This window comes from Macaca thibetana, chromosome 4 (genome assembly GCF_024542745.1).
Source record: "Macaca thibetana thibetana isolate TM-01 chromosome 4, ASM2454274v1, whole genome shotgun sequence".
NCBI classification, from domain to species: Eukaryota; Metazoa; Chordata; class Mammalia; order Primates; family Cercopithecidae; genus Macaca; species Macaca thibetana.
This window is the reverse complement of record NC_065581.1, coordinates 27,338,966-27,361,861: the sequence shown is the minus strand read 5'-3', so window position 1 is coordinate 27,361,861 and position 22,896 is coordinate 27,338,966. Positions and strand designations below refer to the sequence as shown.

The window sequence follows — 22,896 nt, the reverse complement described above, 5'->3', positions numbered from 1 at the left end:
TTCACATTATCCTGCATATTCTGGGTAAGACTTGCCTTAGTAGTCGTTAACAAAGCACAGTAACAACCTTTCCGAGAGTCACTGTAAACTGGTATTTATTGGTAACCGATGGGCACACTCCTGCACTGGAGGTCACATTTCCTTTTAAGGCAGCCCTCGAGACTCTATACTTCTAGGTTCAAGTAATTAAACTATCCTCATGCCTTTTCTTATACAGGGGCGATATCCCTACTATTGCTTGTCTTGGAGAACTATTCCTGAGGGTTTTTTCCTACCTTATAACATCTTTGTAAGTATTCCCAACATTAAAAATAAAAACTAATGCATTCTGTATGTCCCACTAGAAGTTCCTCTAGTATCCTTGTAGTAGTTCAAAATGTACAGTATTACTAGAAGGTTTGCTGGGAAATATATAAGCTGCACTGTCCCCTGATTTCTCAAGTCACCCTAGGTAGATGCCAACAAAATTAACATTTGTTTTTCTTACTGGATTTACAGACTTGTAATTTCATAAATAATATGCATAACTGATATTATTGATTAATTGATTTAGACAATTAATTAATTTAGATAATTTAGGCCAAACTGGCAGAGATCTGAGAGAGGATGAGGGAAAAGTGCTAATCTCATCCAGGAATGGCCTCACAGACATACCCAGAAATAATGCTTAATCTGGGTACCCTGTGGTTCATGCAAGGTGTCTCATAAAATTAACAATCACAGATACATACTATGAGGTACTGATTTTGGCATTTAAATATTATATAAATAAAGTAATCATTGTGGAAAAAGTCAGAAATTGAATGATATGTACGTAAAATATAATTTATAGAATATAAAAAGACATGTACCAAATATCATTACATACTCTTCTAGAAAACATTGTCATAAATTGTAAACATTTAATTCATTAGACTAGTTTCCTATGAAAAAGAATGACATAGGGAATCGGCTATGTAGATAAAAAGAAATTAATCAATTGATTAAGATGGTCTTAGATTAAGTAATCAAAAAAATTAACAAAATACTATGAGATATTCAAAATAATTGATGATCTCTGTGGTGCTTCTTTTTTTCTTTTAAACAATCTTGCTTTGTTGCCTAGTCTCGAGTGGTGCAGTGGCACAATCTCGGCTCACTGCAACCTCTGCCTCCCAGATTCAAGCAATTCTTATGCCTCCCAAGTACCTGGGATTATAAGCATGTGCCATCACGACCAACTAATTTTTGTATTTTTAGTGGAGACATTGTTTCACCATGGTGCCCAAGCAGGTCTCCTGAGCTCAAGCAATCCAATAGCCTCAGCCTCCCAAAGTGCTGGGATTACAAGCGTGAGCCACCTCACCCGGCCCGTGGTGCATTTTTTGAAAATGAAAATTCTGCTTCCACTCATGAAAAATGAATTGCTAGGAGAATTGTCCTCTGGCTATAAAAAACTAGAAAAATAGAAAAAATATCTAATACAGTCTTAGATAACAGTATTTTGGAAACAGGCAATGCCAGCTTGTAACACTTGAGAGACGAGAAACAGAAAATGTGAACCTGGTGATTACATCAGTCAAGAGAATTTTGAAGAAGGAAAAGATAGTGGCATTTACCACACTAAGTATCATGTCTTACTAGAAGTCTTAATACATTCAGAGCATGCATTGTTGGTGCAAGGATAAACAAAATGTCATATAATAGAGAGCTCAGAAATCATCTGCACATATGTGTAAATTTAATACATGATAAAGGTGGCATTGCAGCTAGAGTAAGGGAGTATCATTTACTGAGAAATGTATACAGGAATAAATAGGGGTAAGAAGCTGTGAATCTATCACACCCTGTTTCATTGCCTGACCTGACTAGAGGTAATTTATGTCATAAGAAAAGGAGTATGTACTGGATAATAAATATTCTACATATGGTCAATCATGACATTAACTGATCTTAGTGAAAGGGTAGGTCATTGCCAAATTGTTGTGCAAAGTAAGGGGAAAATTCACCATGTCAAATGGCATGTTTATTTTTATTTATTTATTTATTTATTTTGAGATGGAGTCTCGCTCTGTCGTCCAGGCTGAAGTGTAGTGGCGCGATCTCGGCTCAATGCAAGCTCCGCCTCCCAGATTCATGCCATTCTCCTGCCTCAGCCTCTCGAGTAGCTGGGACTACAGGCGCCCGCCACTTTTTGTATTTTTAGTAGAGACAGGGTTTCACCGTGTTAGCCAGGATGGGCTCGATCTCCTGACCTCGTCATCCACCCGCCTTGGCCTCTCAAAATGCTGGGATTACAGGCGTGAGCCACCGCGCCCGGCTAGGCATGGTTTTTAAAAAGGGCTTTATTGAGGGATTTATTTTGCTAAGCAAGCAAAGGCAGAGGTTGATCAATTCTCTCTTTATTTCACATGGAAGCATGCCAGGCACAGGCATTACTGGAAATACAGCAGGTCTGTAGTCGACAAGAAGGTATCTTCCCTCTATTTCTCACCCTCCACAAACAGAAGAGCCTTTTCCCAGACCTTCAGTGAGAGTGGGCCAGACCGCCTGATGGCAGGCAATCTGGATTTAAGGTGTGACGTGTTTGTAATATAATGGTACAATCCATGCTGTGGAATATTATGTAATTTATATAAAGAATTATATAACACTACATATATTAAATGATATCACTACAAAGATGAGTGGAGATATACATCTATATGTATATATATAATGTGTGTATACATATATGCATATATATGCATCTTCCCAGAAATATATTACATATTATTAATGTTAACATACATATAGAATTTCTGGGAAGACACACAGGATACTTGAAACTAGGCACCAATGGAGGGAATTAAGAAAGTAGTGTTCTAGGATGAAAAGGAGACATTTTCCAGCTCTATTTGTACAATTGAGTGGGGGGAGGACTTTTACCGATCTTTGTTTTGGATCAAAATCAGTGCTAGACATCCTCATCCATAATATTTCATTTAAAAGCGAATTTAATTTTAATTAATTTCTTAGAGCTGAAATATTTGCACTACCAACGATCACTTATTGAGGTTGACGATGAGATGAAGAGCAGACTTGAGGCTTGAGTTTTCACCAGCTAGAAAACTGGCATGTTTCCAAATGGACAGAATTCTTACAGGCACAGTTTAGAACATCTGCCAGTAATTCTCAAGCAGAGGCTGGGAAAACAATAAGTTTATCTGCCCCAGAAAGTTGTTTTTCATAAGGAAGAAACAGTTACTAGTATTCATTTTAATATCCAACTTGTTTTATTTTCCCTTTGATTTGGTCATCTAGCGACTGTAGACGTCTATACATGGCAATGTTTCTGAAGAAGCTCCTCAGATGTTAACACTAAAAGCAGAAAATGAATTACAGGAAAATGGGATTCGCTGATTGGAGAAAACGTCCAATTAATTAATATGAGGAGAAATTACTTGCGCAAGTATCCACTCAAATCACAAAACGCAAGATCCGACTCTGGCGGGACTCGAACCCGCAACCTTTGAATCTCTCGAGTCAGGCTAGAAGTCCAATGCGCTATCCATTGCGCCACAGAGCCTGCTTGCGCGCCACCTTTCGCCCTAAGGTTACTAACTAATTTGACTACTCAAGTAATACGTTTCCTGAAAACATTCTGCTCCAGTCACCGTGAGAGTTCAATAAACACAAAAATGAGACAACACAAGGGGTACACACAATCCCTGACACGGAGGAGTTACTAAGCCTTTCAACAACTATTTTCACTTGTGCCATGAGATAACGAATAATTTAGCTAGACTACGTCTCAAAAAAAAAAAAAAAAAAAAGCGAGACTCCGTCTCAAGAATAATTGGAGAGCTTCCGGACAGCTGAACACGTGGAGGTTTCTGGAGGGTGGCAGACCCAGGGAGTGCTTGGAAGCTCGGCGCCCCTTCTCCCATACCTTGCCCTGCGTGCCTCTTCATTTGAATCCTTTGCGATATCCTTTATAATAAACCAGTAAACCCTATAGCCTGAAGCCCGCAACATGGGAGGTGCAGGTGGCTTGCTCTGAGGATGTGGACTTGCCCTGCACGGTCCCCTGGGAACCGCAGATGCCCTACATGGTCTCCTGGATCAAGCTATTGGAAGGCGGTTAAGAGAGGGTGGAGGCACCCCAGAAAGATCTGCGCCTCAGAGGACAGAAGGGCCAAAATGGCTCTTCCGGGGTCCAGTGAAAGATCCTATTCCCTGAAGATCAGAAGCACTACTAGCTGCAACCCGTGAACATACAAGTGCACTCTGCAGGCACCGGAAGGGCAGAGAAACCTAAGTGGAGAGGCGATCCTGAGAGTGACAGGATGTCCTAAACGCCGAAGATAATTTTAAGAAATACAAAGCTGGAGCCGGGCACGGTGGCTCACGCCTGTAATCCCAGCACTTTGGGAGGCCGAGGCGGGAGGATCACGAGGTCAGGAGTTTGACACCAGCCTGGCCAACATGGTGAAACCCCATCTTTACTGAAAATACAAAAGTTAGCCAGGCATGGTGGTGCGCCCCTGTAGATCCAGCTACTCGGGAGGCTGAGACAGGAGATTCGCTTGAACCAGGGAGGCAGAGGTTGCAGTGAGCCAAGACTGCACCACTGCACTCCAGCCTAGGTGACAGAGCAAGACTATGTCTCAAAAAAAAAAAAAAAGAAAAAAAAAGAAAAGAAAAAAGAAATGCAGAGTTGGGATTTTGCTGTTATTGTCTCTGGTCGTTTTCTACTCATTCTCACTTGTAAGTTTACATGACTACAGAGTATTTACCCAGAGTTTTCTAAACCCGTCATGGAATAAGCTTTTCTCCCAGTTACCTCCCTAAATAAGCATTTGGGGCCAGTAACTCTTTGCAAGACAGAACTGGTATGAGCAGGATTTCTACAAATTGTTTCTCCTAAAGCTGAGGACTCAGTGGTGTGTCTGTCACACTGGAGGAGAGAATGAGTCCTACACTGAAGAAGTGTGAAGTCCTTCATCTGAGTGAAAACACCGGAAGTGGATCATCCCACCCCATTTTCTATGAGCAGGCCTTGAAAACCATCACATGACCACATAGCATGGAGTCACCACGACTTCTCCATGGCTATCTTTTTAGCGATTTATGCAGCTATCTGGTCATATAAAAGCTATGGTGAGATGCAGCTGGAAAAGGGTCTTGGGAAATACGAATGCCCCCAGCTGGCCCCGTGACAGACTCCTGAGGACAGCTGTCATCTTCTACATCTGGGGAACATCTTTTTTAGTTTACTGTGTTTTATTGTACCAGCCCAGATACTTTATGTCTGGGAAAAATTGACAGATCAAGCTGGAAGACAGTGGGAAATATTTAGCAAATAATTTTCTGGTGTGAGGGTCATGCTATTACTAAGGAATATTCTGTTTCTGTGTACAAAGAAATAACAGTTCAATGGATTATTCCCCAGCAGGACTGGGGAATTATTCCAGCAAGATTATTCTCCAGCAGTGTGTTTTCATCTGGGAAAGACATCCATAAACAAGCAATAAAGAAGAGTGCCACAATTACTTTTGTATCTTTATGTACTTGTCAAAAAAGGGTTTGTATTTTTCTCCTTTTGAAAACTATATCTATAGTTAGATTGCATTGTGAACTGACAAGTAGCCTGGATATGGAGAGTGAGAAGTCCGAGAAGGTGACAACAGGATTAAATACCTGATTAAAATACCATACACAAGGCCGGGCGCTGTGGCTCATGCCTGTAATCCCAGCAATTTGGGAGGCCGAGGCGAGCAGATCACTTGAGGTCGGGAGTTCGAGACCAGCCTGGCCAACATGGTGAAACCCTATCTCTACTTAAAAATACAAAAATTAGCTGGGCATGGTGGTGCACGCCTATAGCTCCAGCTACTTGGGAGGCTGAGGCAGGAGGATCGCTTGAACCTGGGAGGCAGAGGTTGCAGTGAGCAGAGATGGCACCACTGCACTCCAGCCTGGGCGACAGAGCCAGACACCATCTCAAACAAATAAAATAAAATAAAGTAGCGTGAAAATGCTTTGAAAAAGTATAAAGCGCTATGCAAATTTGAAACTTCCATTTTAGGGTTTTTAGAAAAAAAATGTATATGTTAAGGTTATTAGAAAAACATAAAAATATAATTAAAAAAAGAAACTCCATTGAGTCATTATCCTCACTATGATGGTGGTGTTCTGGGGATGAGAGGATGCCTTTCATTTCTCATGTTTTCCATCATTCCAAACAAAGAAGATCACAAAGAAGCCTTTCCCATAGTCTTCTGCAGGAATTCCTTTGGGGAAGTTAGGAGGCCAGGTCCATGGTCTGTTCTTGAAGCACCAGCCAAAAGAATTCCAAGATATGGACATACGGGAGCCACTGGCAGAAGGGACTTCACTAAATGCTGCACTGATATTTTAGCAATTGTTGGGTTTCTCTGATCAAGCTTGGGCCCTTCCCTTCTTGTTTTCCAATGACATTTTATTGCTTTAGTTGTGTGTTCATTGCCTCCACTAATATTAGGGTGTAAAAGGGATACTAAGTTCATTTTGTGTTTTTGCATGTTTCATAGCTTTCATGTTATTAAAAATGTACAAGTGGGGGAAAAAAGAATAGTTTGACCAAGGATCAAAATCCATATCTCATTTAATCTGGCCTCTCCAATTCCATGCTTGGGACAGTTGATTTCACAGAATGGAATTTGAGGAACTTCCAACATTTGACGTTGGATGGTATTTTTAATACATATCCGAGTCCCGTAAGTCCCTTTCCTCTAGCTCCAGTCTAGAGTTTTCTCTCGAAAGATAAGCCCTTCTTGTTCATTCTTTTTCATGTCTGTCTTTCTCGTTTGTGTTTAAGAACGAGTTTCGTGTGTTTTGTCAACAAGCTCACAGAGCAAACGATGACCTTGTGGCACAAATTTACTGCGTCCAGGTGGCTTTAGAACGCTCCCAGGTTTTCTAACTTGGGAATTTTCTTTTAGCAGCTGTTTGGGCTGAGATGTAAAAACACCATTTTCTTTGCTTTTCCGCCTTTCGTTGAGACAGTGTGGCCCAGCGGTACTTGCTCCGTTAGGGGAGGTCAATTAAGTTTCTTCTTGTCGTCCTGGACAGAAAGGAATGAAGTCGTTGAAGGTGACGCTCAAGCGCGGGAGAATCCAAGTTTGGCATTGTGGAACGGGCGAGCGTTTGTGGTCTGAGAAACGGGAGGAGAAATGTGGAGGGAAGAGAAGAAGTCTCAGGTGATCCGCGACCCAAAGATGGCTTGGTGCAACGTGACAGAAACAAATACGACCGTCACTGGAGGGTTAGATTCCATGCCTCCAGGGCGAGATCGAATCCTAGGGTTAAGACTTTAAGGTCATTCAATCGTCCCCATAGGCTACTTAACAATAGACAGTGAGGAACTTCTCTGGCCCGATGACCTCCCAACTTTATGTCGCATCCAGAAAAGAAAATACTGTAATTAATTCTGAAACCTGCACAACGCAAAACAAAGCAAAATACGAACTCTGAACTGTTTGCAAAAACGCAAGGCAGACTTCCTCTCAAGTTTGGCGTTTGTTTGGTGGGGTCCCACGCGGGTTCAACATGCATATCGAGAAGTGTTATTTCTGTTCAGGGCCCATCTAGCCTGGATACGGCATGATGTTCGTCCGCAACGATTGCAAGGTGTTCAGATTTTGCAAATCTAAATGTCATAAAAACTTTAAAAAGAAGCACAATCCTCGTGGACCAAAGCATTCCGGAAAGCAGCTGGTAAATAACTTACAGTGGATAATTCATTTGAATTTGAAAAATGTAGAAATGAACCTATCAAATGCCAGCGAGAGCTATGGAATAAAACTATTGATGCAATGAAGAGAGTTGAAGAGATCAAACAGAAACGCCAAGCTAAATTTTAAATGAACAGATTGAAGAAAAATAAAGAGCTACAGAAAGTTCAGGAAATCAAAGAAGTCAAGCAAAACATCCATGTTATCCCAGCCCCTCTTGCAGGCAAAGGGAAGCAGTTGGAAGAGAAAATGGTACAGCAGTTACAAGAGGATATGGACATGGAAGATGCTCCTTAAAAATTTCTGTAACCATTTCTTTTGTGTACATTTGAAAATGCCCTTTGGATACTTGGAACTGCTAAATTATTTTATTTTTTACATAAGGTCACTTAAATGAAAAGCGATTAAAATATATCTTTCCTACATTGCCATCTACATAACATCAGATATTACAGATGTTAGATTGCATCTCAGTGTTAAATCTTCACTGATAGATGTACTTAAGTAAATCATGAAAATTCTACTTGTAACTATAGAAGTGAATTGTGGATGTAAAATGGTTGTGGCATTTGGATAATGGCACTAGGCAGCATTTGTATAGTAACTAATGGCAAAAATTTATGGCTAGTGATGTATAAAATAAAATATTATTTGCAGTAAAGTATTCCCTTTGTTAATGTTATAGAAGGGGGAGATACAAAAAGGAACTAACAATTTGTATGGCAGTGTCAGATATTATTTTTATTTTAGTATTTCTTGTTTTGGTTTGTTTGCATCTTAGAAGAGCATAATGACATTGTTTGATGAAGCCTGAATTATGCTGGACTGTTTTGACCTGGTTTAACCCTTCTGATAGGTAGTTGTGGATGTTGGGGATGAGAACTGAATAATATTTGCCTGGAGTGACACTACACTCTAGAGTTTCCACTTTGGAGAATATTCAGTTCTCACTTGTGATTCCTGGTAGAACAAACTTTATTTTTCTAGCCCAGCAACGATCTAGAAGCAGAGGAATCCCAGTGCCTTTTAAAAGTTATTATGTGGTTTTCTTTTAAAAAGCTCCTGTTTTTGGAAAGTAGAATTTATGGATACAATGTATGTTCATTATTTGTACATAAAATAAAACCATTTAAAAAGTAAAAACAAAAAAACAAAAAAACAAAACAAAACAAAAAAAAACAAAACAAAACGCAATGCAGAAAGGAGTTTTAAACCGGAAATGAAGATTGAGCTGAGGGGAAAAGTTCTTGCATCCCTAGAGCCTCGAAGCCCAGGTTACTTATCGCAGGTTTCGGGGCACACTCGCTTCCCATTCCCCTCTCTCCTCCCGGCCGGCATCGCTTTCTCAGAACTCGGTTTCTTCCACGGACCACACTGCCCATGGAGCCCTCAATTCCTTGGAGAGACTTCAGGGAACCTAAGGAATGAGAAGATGGGAGGTAAATCTACCAGCAGCACCAGGCTGCTGAAATGTTTTCCAGCCAATTTACCGCGGTGCTGACTTGTTTCTCTTACAAATTAATTTTCAAATGAAGATAAATGAAGAGGGTGTCCTTGAGAAACGCTTAAGGTCCCTTGTACAGTCCTCTCTCAGTATTTTAACTGCCCCCCATGACAGGTATACTGAGCATTAATCCACACTCCTTTTGAGTGCCGCTGCCTCCTCGCGTCCCCAGAAGACGTCTTCCTTCAGTTTTCTTCACAATCTAGACTTCCTCTTCCCTCCCTCTCATAATTTATTCCCTTTATTTTTTTCTTCTGGACGAAGGAAAAGCATTGGAAGTAAATGTAAAGTGATATATATTATATGACATAGAATATGAGGTATATATAAGACTAAGAATTAGGAGAAATCTCTTTGCCTTGGTAACCACTTGGCAAACACTTCTGAGTTATAAGTGATTTCTTTTTTACTTTTTACAAGGTACTAAACCTTGGCGACGGTAAACAATTTTCATTCACTGTTCATTCTCCATTCTGTAACACAGTAGTTCTCTCTACTTAATAGCTTCAAGATGTTTGTTTTTTTTATGGGAGAGAATCCAAACACTCCAAATACTAATTGTAAATCTTTTAGTACAGACGATTTTCTGTGTGGGCAAACTCTCAAAAGGTGGAGATTTTTTCTTGTTTTATTTGTCTATAATATTTGATTTGGCAGTAAACTACTATAGCTAGTATAAAATATGCATAAAATACTATTAAAGGCAGAGTAGAATCATGGTGATTGGGGTGGGGGCATTGGCTGCCGGATATAGATAGGTACAATTCAGACTCGTTCCCTACCAGTTGCTTGATGTTCAAGTTTATTTCGTTTCCTTAGGCCTCATTATCCTCATCCCTTCCTCATACTGTTGTTTAGTCAAATTGTTTCTTGTCCCCACGATCCTCTCCGACAACGGCTTACTTTCTGAGCCCCCAACCCCCACACCAAAAGACTGTATCTACATCATTCTGGAGAGTGTTTTATCAGACCCTTCTCTTTCCCTCCAAGGGCACTGGTTTTCCTGAAAAGAATAGACTTGGAAGCACTACTTTGCCAAGATACGTAAAACACCAATAAAAAAGAACTTAATTCATTATCTTAGATCACCAATTTCTTTTAACTGAACATATGAGGTATGGTTCTTGCTCCTGCCACTTTAGTTATAATCAGCAATAATACAAATGTTAATATATCATGGCCAGTCTGAAAGGCTAGTTTGGTTTGGTTATGTAATATTCCATCTACTTCCCAAAATTAATAAACACAATTTTGTAGAATCATCTAGATTGGGTGATCATCTCACGGAAGGATATCCTAATATATTCTCATAAACTAACATCTCATAAACTTCTAATGAAGATGCTCTTGACTGACAATAGGAAAGAGGGAGAGGGAGAGGAAAAGAGAGAGAGGGGCGCGCACACACAGAGAGAGAGAGAGAGAGAGAGCAAGAGAGAGAGAGAGAGAGATTGATTTTCAAGGGACTCTGGCTGAGCCAGAGCAGTTGGCTGGCACTGGGAGCTTCTGTGACTAGGGATGTTCCATCTCTTTCCTCTCACCAGGAACGTTTCTCCCACCCTTCCTTCTTCAGAATTGAAAACCAGACAATAAGCCTCCAAATCTACTTTTGCTTTTTACTGAGTATTTTATGAAGCCCACAGAAAGGCTCTCATTCTCTAAAGTGATGGACGAGGTAGGGAGGGTACAGATTACATCAAAGAATTTCCCTCTGTGGTCTCTAGGCTGCAGAAGGGAGGCATTTGACATAATTCTTACTAACATGAAATTTGAGGCTGGGCGTGGTGGCTCACACCTGTAATCCCAGCACTTTGGGAGGCCCAGGTGGGCGGATCACGAGGTCAGGAGATAGAGACCGTCCTGGCCAACACAGTGAAACCCCGTCTCTACTAAAACTACAAAAATTAGCTAGGCGTGGTGGCGGGCGCTACTCGGGAGGCTGAGGCACAAGAATCGCTTGAACCCAGGAGATGGAGGTTCAGTGAGCCGAGATCGCCACTGCACTCCAGTCTGGCAACAGAGCAAGACTCCGCCTCAAAAAAAGAAAAGAAAAGAAAAGAAATTTGAGCTATCTAATTTTTAGTGGATTCAGTTTTGCTTGTAGATTTTTAAAAATCCAATTTCTTTCCAATTAAGTGTGGTTTGACTCTCATTTTCTCATCATCTGGGACTGTGACTCTAATGGCATTAACTTGGGCTGCTTCTTCCCTAGCTCAAAGGATTGCTATGTATTCAAAAGTGCAGTTGAGGCTGGGCCTGGTGGCTCATGCCTGTAATCAAAGCACTTTGAGAGGCCGAGGGGGGCGCATCACTTGAGGTCAGGGGTTTCAGACCAGCCTGGCCAACATGGTGAAACCCCATCTGTACTAAAAATACAAAAACATTAGGGCCCAGCTGAAAATAAAGATTTGAAATACATTAAACAATATTTTAAAGCAAATGACTGGACATTTTCCAAAGATGGCCAGTAGAAAAACACATAAGTAATGCCCTGGTTCTGTATAAAGATCTATATATAGAAAGTAAGTGTGATGCATTCTTACTTTCCATGACCACATTTATTCTGTTTGTCAGTCATGACATAGTTAAACTTCTCTGGGTACATATAAAAGGAAATTATTTGATCTTGAAAAAGATTTAGTTTTCTGGAAAAAAAACCTTTCTCAGTGATACATGAATTAAATAGAATGCTATGTAAAAGGCACTTTGTTACTTCTGGTTAAATATAATATATTAAAACCAAACAATTAGCTTTCTCAAGATGCATCAAATTCATTTTGCCCATTAACATTTTTCTGACCATGAAATGAGACCTGCACATCTACGCATCTTGGGATCTGGCATCCACATTTATCGTTTTTTGTTTGTTTTTGTTTTTTTTTCATTTCATTTCATTTCATTTCTATAGAGCATCTGGACATTCTGCTAAAGGAACTGGTGAGTTGCAAATGTAAAAAGGAGAACTGGAAATGTGCTTTATTGGTTAAATTTGGTTTGATCAACCATTGCATTGTTCACAAAATTAAACCAAGAAGTCAATTTTTTAGAAAGTAAACTAGGATCTATTAGGATCTAGGATTTCACAGGAAAAGAACTCATGGGCCAGCTTTACTTGCAAATTTCTTCTTAACCCGTCTGGAAAGTGAAAGCGCATTGTCATTTGCAAAACAATTTCCCAAACATAATGAAATAAATATTTTAGGTTTACATTTTGGGGCTTAGGGACACCAAGTGATAAGATCCAGAGGTTTTCTGTATCGTTTTTTTCTCCCTCAGCTTAGCTGAGGGTGAAGGGGTGGCCAGCCCCTCCACACCTGTGGGCGTTTCTCGTCAGGTGGGATGAGCGACTTGAGGAAAAAAAGAGACACAGAGACAAAGTATGGAGAAAGAAAAGTGGGCCCAGGGGACCGGCGCTCAGCATACGGAGGACCCGCGCCGGCACTGGTCTCTGAGTTCCCTCAGTATTTATTGATCTTAGCATCTCGGAGAGGGGGATGTGGCAGGACAATAGGGTAATAGTGGGGAAAGGGTCAGCAGGAAAACGTGTGAACAAAGGTCTCTGCGTCATAAATAAGTTTAAGGAAAGGTGCTGTGCCTTGATAAGTACGTATACAAACAACTCGGTGCAATAAAGAGCAGTATTGCCGCTAGCACGTCTTACCTCTAGTTCTAGGGCGGTGTTCTCCTATCTCAGTAAATAGAACATAGAATCGGGTTTTACACTGAGACATTCCATTCCCAGGGACGAGCAGGAGACAGATGCCTTCCTCTTACCTCAACTGCAAAGAGGCCTCCCTCTTTTACTAATCCTCCTCAGCACAGACTCTTTACGGATGTCGGGCTGGGGAACGGTCAGGTCTTTCCCTTCCCAAGAGGCCATATCTCAGGCTATCACAAGGGGAAAAATCTTGGACAATACCTGGCTTTCCTAGGCAGAGGTCCCTGCGGCCTTCCGCAGTGTATTGTGTCCCTAGGTACTTAAGATTAGAGAATGGTGATGACTTTTTAACATGTATACTGCCTTCAAGCACTTTTTTAACGAAACACATCCTGCATAGCCCTAAATCCATTAAACCTGGAGTCAACACAGCGCATGTCTCTGCTAGCACAGGATTGGGGCTAGGGTTACAGATTAGCAGCATCTCAAGGCAGAAAAATTTTTCTTAATACGGAACAAAATGGAGTCTCTTATGTCTACTTTCTGCATAGACACAGTAACAGTCTGATCTCTCCTTCTTTTCCCCACACGAGGGAGCATTTCCTTCTCTGAAATCCATTAAGCAACAGTGTCATTCAGCCAGGAGGCTGGTCTCCTGGGGGTTCTAGCAGAAGGTCCCATAGTCTAGCAGAAGGTCCCAGGTTTAAAAGTAGGATTAAGGCCTGGCTCCACCTCCTTGGTGAGTAAATTTGTTTTCAGTTTCGAGGACTCCAGCAAGGAGGCAAATTTGTCCCCAGGGGAGCTGGTTGTTGAATTGATCCGGTTTGTTCAAAATAAAGATGCTTGTGTGGTGGATATGGTCATCTTAGTTCTTCCAAAGTTCTGTCATGTCTGTAGTCTGGTTGCCATCTCTGTAGTCGTGGCCGAGTGGTTAAGGCGATGGACTAGAAATCCATTGGGGTCTCCCCGCGCAGGTTCGAATCCTGCCGACTACGTTTGAAATTTTACCCTAAAATGGGGTCAGGTTAATGTAATACGAAAAGTACAGGAGCACTTGTATCATCTTTCCCCCCTCTGGTTAATGTAAGACGGAACGTACAGGAGTACTTATATCATCGTTCGCCCCTCTCTAATTCTACCCTGGCGGTGTATGTGTTTGCTGTCAAAATGTCGCTAGTTCGTTTACTTAATGAACTAGTAATCTCAGTAATCCTCCTTCACTGGCAATGTGCAGTGCTCCAGGGTCTCACCGGGTTTTCTTTCCTCCAAACCCTGCTCAAAGTAAGCTCTTTCAAGAGCTTGGTGAAAGTGTTTCTCAGAGAAACCATGGAGTGTATATAGTCTATGCCACAAATGGGAGCTATCTGTATTTTTAAAAATTATTAAGTAAAATTGACTTTTAAAAAGCACTTATATGTATATACACATAGTCATTACCATATCAGGATACACATCAGTTCTATCAATCCATAAGCCTCCCTAGCACTATTCCTCTATAGTCTCATCCAAATCCCAGACATAGCAGCTGACAATCGTAAACACATTTTCCATTTGTACATTTTGGCCTTTTGGAAAATGTCGTAGAAATGGAATCATACAGTATGCAACTTTTTGAGATTAGCTTCCTTTACTTAGCATAATGCCTTGAAATTTACCCAAGTTGGCCGGAAGCGGTGGCTCACGCCTGTAATCCCAGCCCTTTGGGAGGCCGAGGCGGGCGGATCACGAGGTCAGGAGATCAAGACCATCCTGGCTAACACGGTGAAACCCCGTCTCTACTAAAGATACAAAAAATTAGCCGGGCGTGGTGGCTGGCGCCTGTAGTCCCAGCTACTCGGGAGGCTGAGGCAGGAGAATGGCGGGAACCCGGGAGGCGGAGCTTGCAGTGAGCCGAGATCGCGCCACTGCACTCCAGCCTGGGCGACAGAGCGAGACTCCATCACACACACAAAAAATAATAGTAATAGTAATAATAATAAAAGATTTTTTCTAGTTGTTACAAATATCAAAATTTCATTCCTTTTTCCTCTTGAAGAGAATTCCATTGCACGAATGTACCACAGTTTATGCACTCATGGAAGGACATTTGTGTTGTGTGACATTTGTTTCCAGTTTGGGGCAATTGTGAAAAAAAAAAACAAGTTGTATTTCATAATGGCTAATGATGTCAAATATCTTTTTGTGTGCTTATTTGCCATCCTTATACTCTCTTTGGTAAAGTATTTATGCCTTTACCCAATTTTTATTGCGTTGTTTTCTTATTGTTGAGTTTTAAGGATTGTTTATATATTCTATATACAATTCCTCTATCAGATACACGACTTACAAATATTTTCTGCCAGTCTTTATTTTTTTCAGTGTCTTAACGGTTTCTTTTGCAGAGCAAATGTGTTAAAAATTGATTAAGTCCAATGTATTTCTTTTTTCTCTTTTGGAAAGTGCCATATCTAAGAACTCATCACCCAACTCAAGGTCATGTGGATATTGTTATGTTTTCTTTTAACAATTTTATAGTTTTATGTTTACATTTGCATGTATGATCAATTTTTAGTTAATTTTTGTATAAATTGTGAGATTTATGTTAGGATTGCTTTTCTTTCTTCCTTCCACTTTTCCTTCCACTTCTTCCTTCCAGGCCTTCCTTACGTTTTTTTTCCTTCATTTCTTTCTCTCCTTTTCTCAGCTTTCCTTCTTTCCTTTGCATATGGATAGCCTATTGTCCCAATATTATTTGTTGAACAATTTTAATTTCTTCATTTATTTTATTTGCACCTTTGTCAAAAACCAATTAGCCATATTTGTGTAAGTTTATTTCTGGAATCTCTGTCCTGATCAGTAGATATACATGTTTATATTTCTGCCAATACCTTACTATCTTGATTACTGAAGTTTGTATGAAATCTTAAAACCAGGTAATGTGATTTTTCACTGCATTTTTTCAAAATTGATTTAGCTATTCTAATTCTTTTGTCTATCCATAGAAATTTTAGAATCAGCTTTTCTCTGTCTCCAAGAAATTCTACTGGAATTTTGATAGCAATTGCATTACATCTATAATCAATTTGGGGAGAATACACAGGGTAATTCTGGTTATTTTTCCATCCTTACACTCTTTTATTTACTCTTTTATTATCAGAGTCTTCAAATAGTTATCTCATGCATTCTGCCCATAACTTATAGCGTTATTTGATAGGAGAAAAATGGTAAAACACACTTCATCTCACCTGGAAATAGGAACTTGAGATACTTTTTTTATGATAATAAAACAAGATCTCCTAGAAATAAAGTAGCGGGGAAAGGAAAAACAGTTAATGAAAAATTTGGAAGTTACAGTTTAGAATTACTTCAAAAACAGTAGGAAAACATCAAAGATGGAAAACAGTAGTGGAAAGAAAATTGAACAACCCATTCCAGAGATTCAGTATCATCTGATTACTGGGAGTTCCAGCAAGACAAAGGAAAAATGGAGGATAATTTTATCAAGAAATATAAGAAAAATTCTCAAAACTGAAGGACTTGAAGATCTACATGGGAAGGATTGCCCTTTATGACTAACACTTTTAGCATCAAGTCTAGAAAATATTTCCTTGGGTCAAAGTCTAAAGATGTTTCCCGATGTTGTATTCTACAAGCTTTGTTTGCTTACTTTCATATTCAGATCTACAGTCAATCTGGAATTGGCTTAGTGGATAATGCGAAAAAGGTAAATTTAATTTTTTTGCTTGTAGATAATCATCTGATCACTTTTTTTTTCTTCTACATATTTATCATCTATTCAAAGACTGTATTCTGTGTAGTGATTGTCTATCTTTGGGCAATGTCATGTTTTTAAAAATTACGTTACCTTTCTATCTTTCTGTTTGGTAAAGTAAGTCTTCTGATTTTGCTTTCCTTTTTCAAGATGAGTTAGGCTACTTTGGTCCTTTTCACTTTCATATTATTTTTTACTGAATTTATCAATCTCTTTCCAAAAACCTGATATTATTGTTACTAAAAATGCAGGAGAAATGGGGACTTACTGGTTAACAGGTATAGGGAAGATATAAAAAGTTCTGGAGATAGATGGTGGGGATAGTTGCACAATAATGCAACATACTTAATGCCACTTAACTGTACAAATGGTTGAAGTTGTAACTTTTATGTTTTGTATATTTTATCACAATAAAAATTAAAAAAATAAAAAGAGGGCCACTTTATTGACTTTGCTGATCATCTCTATTTCGTATTAATGTCTGCTCTTTGCATTAATAATGCATTAATATCTGCTCTTTGCCTCATTATTTCTTTCTCTATAATTCTCTTGGGAGTAAATTACTGATTGGTCACTAATTTCATGTAATACATGCTTAGATCACTACTCTTATTTTATTTATATACTATAGTATTTAAGGATTTCTTAATGCATTTCTAGCTACATACTACGTATTTTGATATGTACTATTTTTATTATCATTTATTTCAAAATAGGTCCTAATTTTGATGGATATTTTTTAAGTCATGAATTATTTAGAAGTGTTTTATCATTTTGCAAATAAATATGATTTTTAATTTTCCTGTTTTGATTTCTGGCACAATTTTATTGCTGTGAAATAATAGCATGTATCTAACCCTGTTATGTTTCTGGAGCATTGCTTCGTGGTCTGGTAAAATGTCAAATTTGAGAAAATTTGATGTGTGTCTGAAAAAAGTTTGAATCCTGAAGTCGATATGTGCACTGTTCTCTATATAGGTATGTTATATGAACTGCATTACTTTTCTTTGCAGTTATTTTTCCATTTACGTTTTTATTAGTTTTTCAGAGAGATATATTACACTAAAGTATTACACTATAATTGTGGTTTTATCTGCTCCTTTTACTTCCACGAACTCCGGGATTTTTTTTTTTTTTTTCTCCATGTCTTTTTTTTTTTTTTGAGGTGGAGTCTCGCTCTGTTGCCCAGGCTGGAGTGCAGTGGCACTATCTCACCCAGGTTGGAGTGCAGTGGAATGATCTCGGCTCACTGCAACCTCCGCCTCCCGGGTCCAAGCAATTCTGCCTCAGCCTCCTGAGTAGCTGGGATTACAGGCGTGCGCCACCACGCCCAGCTAATTTTTGTGTTTTTAGTAGAGACGGGGTTCATCATGTTGGGCAGGCTGGTCTCGAACTCCTGACCTCTGGAACCGCCTGCCTTGGCCTCCCAAAGTGTTGGGATTACAGGCGTGAGCCACCGTGCGTGGCCTCTCTATCTCTTTATGTCCTAGAAGCCAGAAATTCTGGATAGAGCATGACTTATGTAACAGCTATAATTTGGAAATACCAGACACTACCTCCAAGCGAACAACTGCAATAAGAAAAGCCTAGGAGAAAAAAATCTGAGTTCAATTTATACAGGCTTTAGAATATCCATTGGGACTTCAAATAAATACTTTCATTTAGACATACTTTTACATGTTTCCTTCCTCAAAATAAATGATGAAAATATAATTCAAGTACAATTTATCTTATGAGAAACTCCGGATGATGCTGAGTAGAAGCTGCAGTAAAGGTTCCAATCAATCTCTGCTTTAAAATGAGCCTAGTTCCTAACCTAGCTGACTCCACCTGTCCTACAAATGGCTGTGTCTATAGTCTCCCAAAACTGTATCATCATAACCTCTCCGAGACCCGAGAGACACAGGGAACTGGTTTGACTAGAATTATAGCTTCATGCGTGGGTGCAGATTTGCCTCCAATTTACAATATTGAGGTTAGTGAATCACGTAGCCTCAATTTGAAGAGATGTTTGTTTAGCAGCTTTATGCTTAATTTCACTTAAGTAATTTTTTTTTCTTAATTGTTACAATAGTTTACATGATAGAGAGAAGGCCAAATTTAAATAATTCTCAGTCGATCGCACGGAACCTTCAATAATTTTGTGAATTTCCTGGAATCAAGATATTAAAAGTTGTTTTCCTAGAGGCAGTAAACCTGATAACTCACCTATGTGGAGAAAAATATCCCGTGTCTGAAACTGAGCAGAGTTGCAGACAAGACACGAGTTCTCCAAGACTTAATTTCCCAAGACATGAGTTCTCCAAGACTTAATTTCCCCGTTTTTATGGGGGACTATAAGAGCCCACTTAACCTAGCTTTTAAGCATTAAATTGCAGAAACAATAGAAGAAGTTCAGTCCAGTTCCGATACGTATAAAAGTCGCTCAATTTTTCTTAATGAAGAAAGCAAGGCTCAGGACCACCAAGTTTCTGAGTTAGTTGGGGGTTAGGGGGAAGGGAGACTTCGTGGATCAATTTAATAGGCAAAAATAAATAAATAGATCCCCCAGGGTTTTCTTTGAAAGGGTGTTGTGAGTGGGCATAAACTAAAGATTTTTGCTTTGATACATTAAATGCATGCAGTAGAAAGCCTGTAACCCAGCATGAGCAATTGTTGGGTAAACGGTACCAAGAGGGGTTCCATGGTGTAATGGTTAGCACTCTGGACTCTGAATCCAACTATCCGAGGTCAAGTCTCGGTGGAACCTACTCAAGGATATATGTATAAATTTTCTCTACCTTTCGTTTCCCCAGGGAAAACGTTCTCTATGTAAATTACCAAAATCAATTTTCGGCCTGATATATTCCATGAATTCCTGCAACTCCCGATATTACACTCGATCTTGGTCAAAAGGCCAAGAAGCCAGGCAAGTCCCAATATACCTGCCTCTGGGTGAGGAGGTGGAATAGAATCCACTTTCCAGGATCACAGCTCACTACAGCCTCGACCTCCCCAGGCTCAGGTGATCCCAGGTAGCTGGGACTTCAGGTGCGCACCACCACAGCCGGCTAAATTTTTGTTTGTTTGTTTTTGTTTGTTTTTTGGAGGGAGACAGAGTTTTCGCTATTTTGCCCAGGGTGGTCTCGAAGACCTCCTGGGCTCAGGCTATCCTTCCGCCTCCATCTCCCAAAGTACTGGGATTACAGGCGTGAGCCATCGCACCTGTCCTGAACGGATTGTTTCTTTCAATAATTTGTGAAGTCCACGGAAACATTTTTGTCCTCTGAAGTGGGAAGTGCTGATAAAAATAATCTGCTCTTGGGTCTTTATGCAGGAGAGCTGAGATTTTAATTACTATGAATGCAAAATTTGGGCAACTTTGTATTTCTTTGCTTTGTAGAGTTGCTTTTCTTTTCTTTTCTTTTTTTTTTTTTGTCGTTGTTTTTACCTCACTTACTTCTAATATATGTAGCATAACTACAATTTCTTTCCATCTCTCGGGCCAAGATAGTCTTTAACTTTCTCTCAAACCAGCCTTGTACTGTGCATTCAAATCCTGTTGGTTGAAAAAGTATTCTTTGCTATCAAGCTCCAGTGTTCAGTAGCTTAAATGGTCTAATGTGTTGGCAAGCTCTTTATAAACTGTTAAGAAACACCCTGCTCAAAAACAGACAAACTCCCGTGGACTGATGAGCGGTATGCCCTACATCAAAGATAATTCAAGCGTCAAACACCCCATGGGCAGCAATATCCCACCCCAGGCTAAACCCAACGGCTAAAATCATACCACTTTGTGGCCTCATTACCAACAGAAATAGAATGATGTCAGAACAGTGAACTAACTCTGAATGTTAGAGATAGGTGGTGGTGGTGGTGGTGGTGGTGGTGTTAATTGCCGGTACAGGTAGAAGACTGAGACCCCTGTTGGGTGCCGTGGTCTTGGAGTCAAAATCAAGCGATACTCAAGTTATAACTTACCGCCGTCTCACTGTGAGACCTTGGCCACATATATATGCCTGTGGACCTTCCAGTCTGTATAATGACTATGTTGTGAGGGTTTACAAATTACAAACCATGTAAAGACCTTGATGGTGATGTGTAGTAAGTACTTGAAAAATAGGACTTACTATTTATCCCTTTTGGGTACTAATAAATCTAACTTTGAATCTGCTAACAACCTGATAATTTGGGGGATGCCCCCAGTGGAATTTATAGAACTTGAATTCACAACCCCATCTGGAAGTCCTCAGTTAAAATACCATTTCATTGTGTAACATTGGGTGGTTTCTTCATCTGTAAAATGCAGATGAAAATATGCTGTTGGTGCTTAACTCATGTCTTGGAACGTACTAAGTATTTAATGAAAATTACCTGTTAGTGGTAAAGCTTTTTGTGAATCCTGACTTCTTTTGAGTTGACAGTAGTTATAAGGATACAAATGCTATTTAGTGCAGGACAAGCTGAAGTCTTGCTGGCTGTGATCAGAGGGATTTATACCAGTTTTGAAGTAACTGCAACATAAGGTAGTCTCCATTCACTGAGTAAAGAGGATATCATTTGAATATGCAGTGGGAGGATTGCCTAGGAGAGCAGCAAATGGAGCACAGGAATTTGGATAAGTTTTGATTAATTTAGCTGAGGAAACCTAAGGAAAGGTGGTAACTGTACCTGGTAAAACCGTAGTCGGCAGGATTCGAACCTGCGCGGGGAAACCCCAATGGATTTCAAGTCCATCGCCTTAACCACTCGGCCACGACTACCAGCCTATATCTTAGTTGACGGCTATGATGAACTTATAATGGATGTGTGGAGCGCTTGGAAGCAGTTGGTCTTCAGTCTCGTCAAGGCCTCTGCTCACGAATGAAAGGGCTCATTTAGAGCACATCAATAACCAGAACTTAGTGCCTAGGATTGCAATTCAATACAGGACTCCTAGACAAAAGACTCAAAGTGCCTGGGCGCTGGAACTTGCCCACTAGCCGCTGAAATCCGCGGACACCACGTTCACACCTAATTCTCACGAACCAGCAAAAAGGAGTATTGAATTGAGAGTCCAAGCAACCTCAAGCCTCTCAATGTCAATGGGAGAAGCAACGAGAAATGAGGGAAGGCACGAGAGTGGGGGGTCATCTGCGTTTATGTACAGTTAAAATCGAAATCAGGAGCCTCTTCGATAACATTCAACTGACTTACTCTTCCGAAAGAACGGCTAAAACCGGACTGGCGCGGGCGTGCGAGCTGAGGAGGGGGCTCGTTTCTGTCCTAACTGGAAAAGATGACTCTAGAGAGGTCTCTGACTCTTCGGGTAAATGTAATTCCCGTCAGTCTGGTGAAGGATGCGAGACCATTCCCAAGAGCCAAAGCCTTCAGCCACCCGAGCCCAGGGAAAAGGAAGAACTCAGAACACAGGTTTCCAAAAATCTTAAGGAGAGTCCAGCACAGAAAAACGCAAAAAGATGAAAACACGTAAATGTCAGGATAAATCTAGCTAAATTAATAAGGTTGATTCTTGCTTCAGATACTACAGTATTGTCAGAGTGGGATAATAAGGGTAAACTTAAATCAGATTTCTTTTTAGACAAAAGTCAGGGGGAAAGTCTACGAATTCCAGGGAAAGTGATCTCTATGACCGAGGCCGACAATGTCTCTGACAGTGAAAGCGCTCCCACATTTGTTTTTCCCTCTAAAATAGTAAGAAATGTGTTCCCTTCGTTGTAGTCTTGCAAATATTATTTGGTCTTATTTCTGCGGCACTTGCTAAAAACGGTTTGTAACCTTTGGCACAGCAAATTTATTTTCAAATTCTTTGTCCCTGTGCAGTCTTCGCAAAGTGTTGTCCTCGCCCAGCAGCCTGTGCACCACCTGGGAACTTAGGAGAAATGCATATTCTTGGGCTTGAACTCCGATCTCAGAATCAGAAACTAGAGTGGTGTGGTGCGTGTGTGTGTGGGCGGGGGGGAGGTTGGGGGGGTGAGGGGGGCGGGGCGCGGGGGAGGAGGAGGGTGTCTAGCAATCTGTTTTAACAAGCCATCCTGCCGGGGGCGGAGGCTCATGCCTGTAATCCCAGCACTTTGGGAGGCTGAGGCAGGTGGATCATGAGGTCAGCAGATTGAGACCACCCTGGCTAACACGATGAAACCCTGTCTCTACCAAAAATACAAAAAATTAGCCGGGCTTGATGGCACGCTCCTGTAGTCCCAGCTACGAGGGAGGCTGAGGTAGGAGAATCTCTTGAACCTAGGAGGCGGAGGTTGCAGTGAGCCAA

At 40.4% G+C, this 22,896-nt stretch overlaps 3 non-coding genes and 1 pseudogene across 4 annotated transcripts; 2 read left to right on the top strand and 2 right to left on the bottom strand.

The window, feature by feature from the left end:
- Window positions 1-3,460: 3,460 nt before the first annotated feature.
- Window positions 3,461-3,547, bottom strand: TRNAR-UCU (transfer RNA arginine (anticodon UCU)). The gene is given in 2 exon segments: window positions 3,461-3,496; window positions 3,511-3,547. It is a non-coding gene; the product is annotated as a tRNA-Arg (tRNA).
- Window positions 3,548-7,525: 3,978 nt separating this feature from the next.
- On the top strand, window positions 7,526-8,397 carry LOC126953512 (probable ribosome biogenesis protein RLP24; annotated as a pseudogene). Its single transcript, XR_007725242.1, has one exon. The product of XR_007725242.1 is annotated as a probable ribosome biogenesis protein RLP24 (transcript).
- Window positions 8,398-13,811: 5,414 nt separating this feature from the next.
- On the top strand, window positions 13,812-13,893 carry TRNAS-AGA (transfer RNA serine (anticodon AGA)). Its single transcript has one exon. It is a non-coding gene; the product is annotated as a tRNA-Ser (tRNA).
- A 7,416-nt stretch (window positions 13,894-21,309) lies between these two features.
- Window positions 21,310-21,391, bottom strand: TRNAS-UGA (transfer RNA serine (anticodon UGA)). Its single transcript has one exon. It is a non-coding gene; the product is annotated as a tRNA-Ser (tRNA).
- Window positions 21,392-22,896: the final 1,505 nt, after the last annotated feature.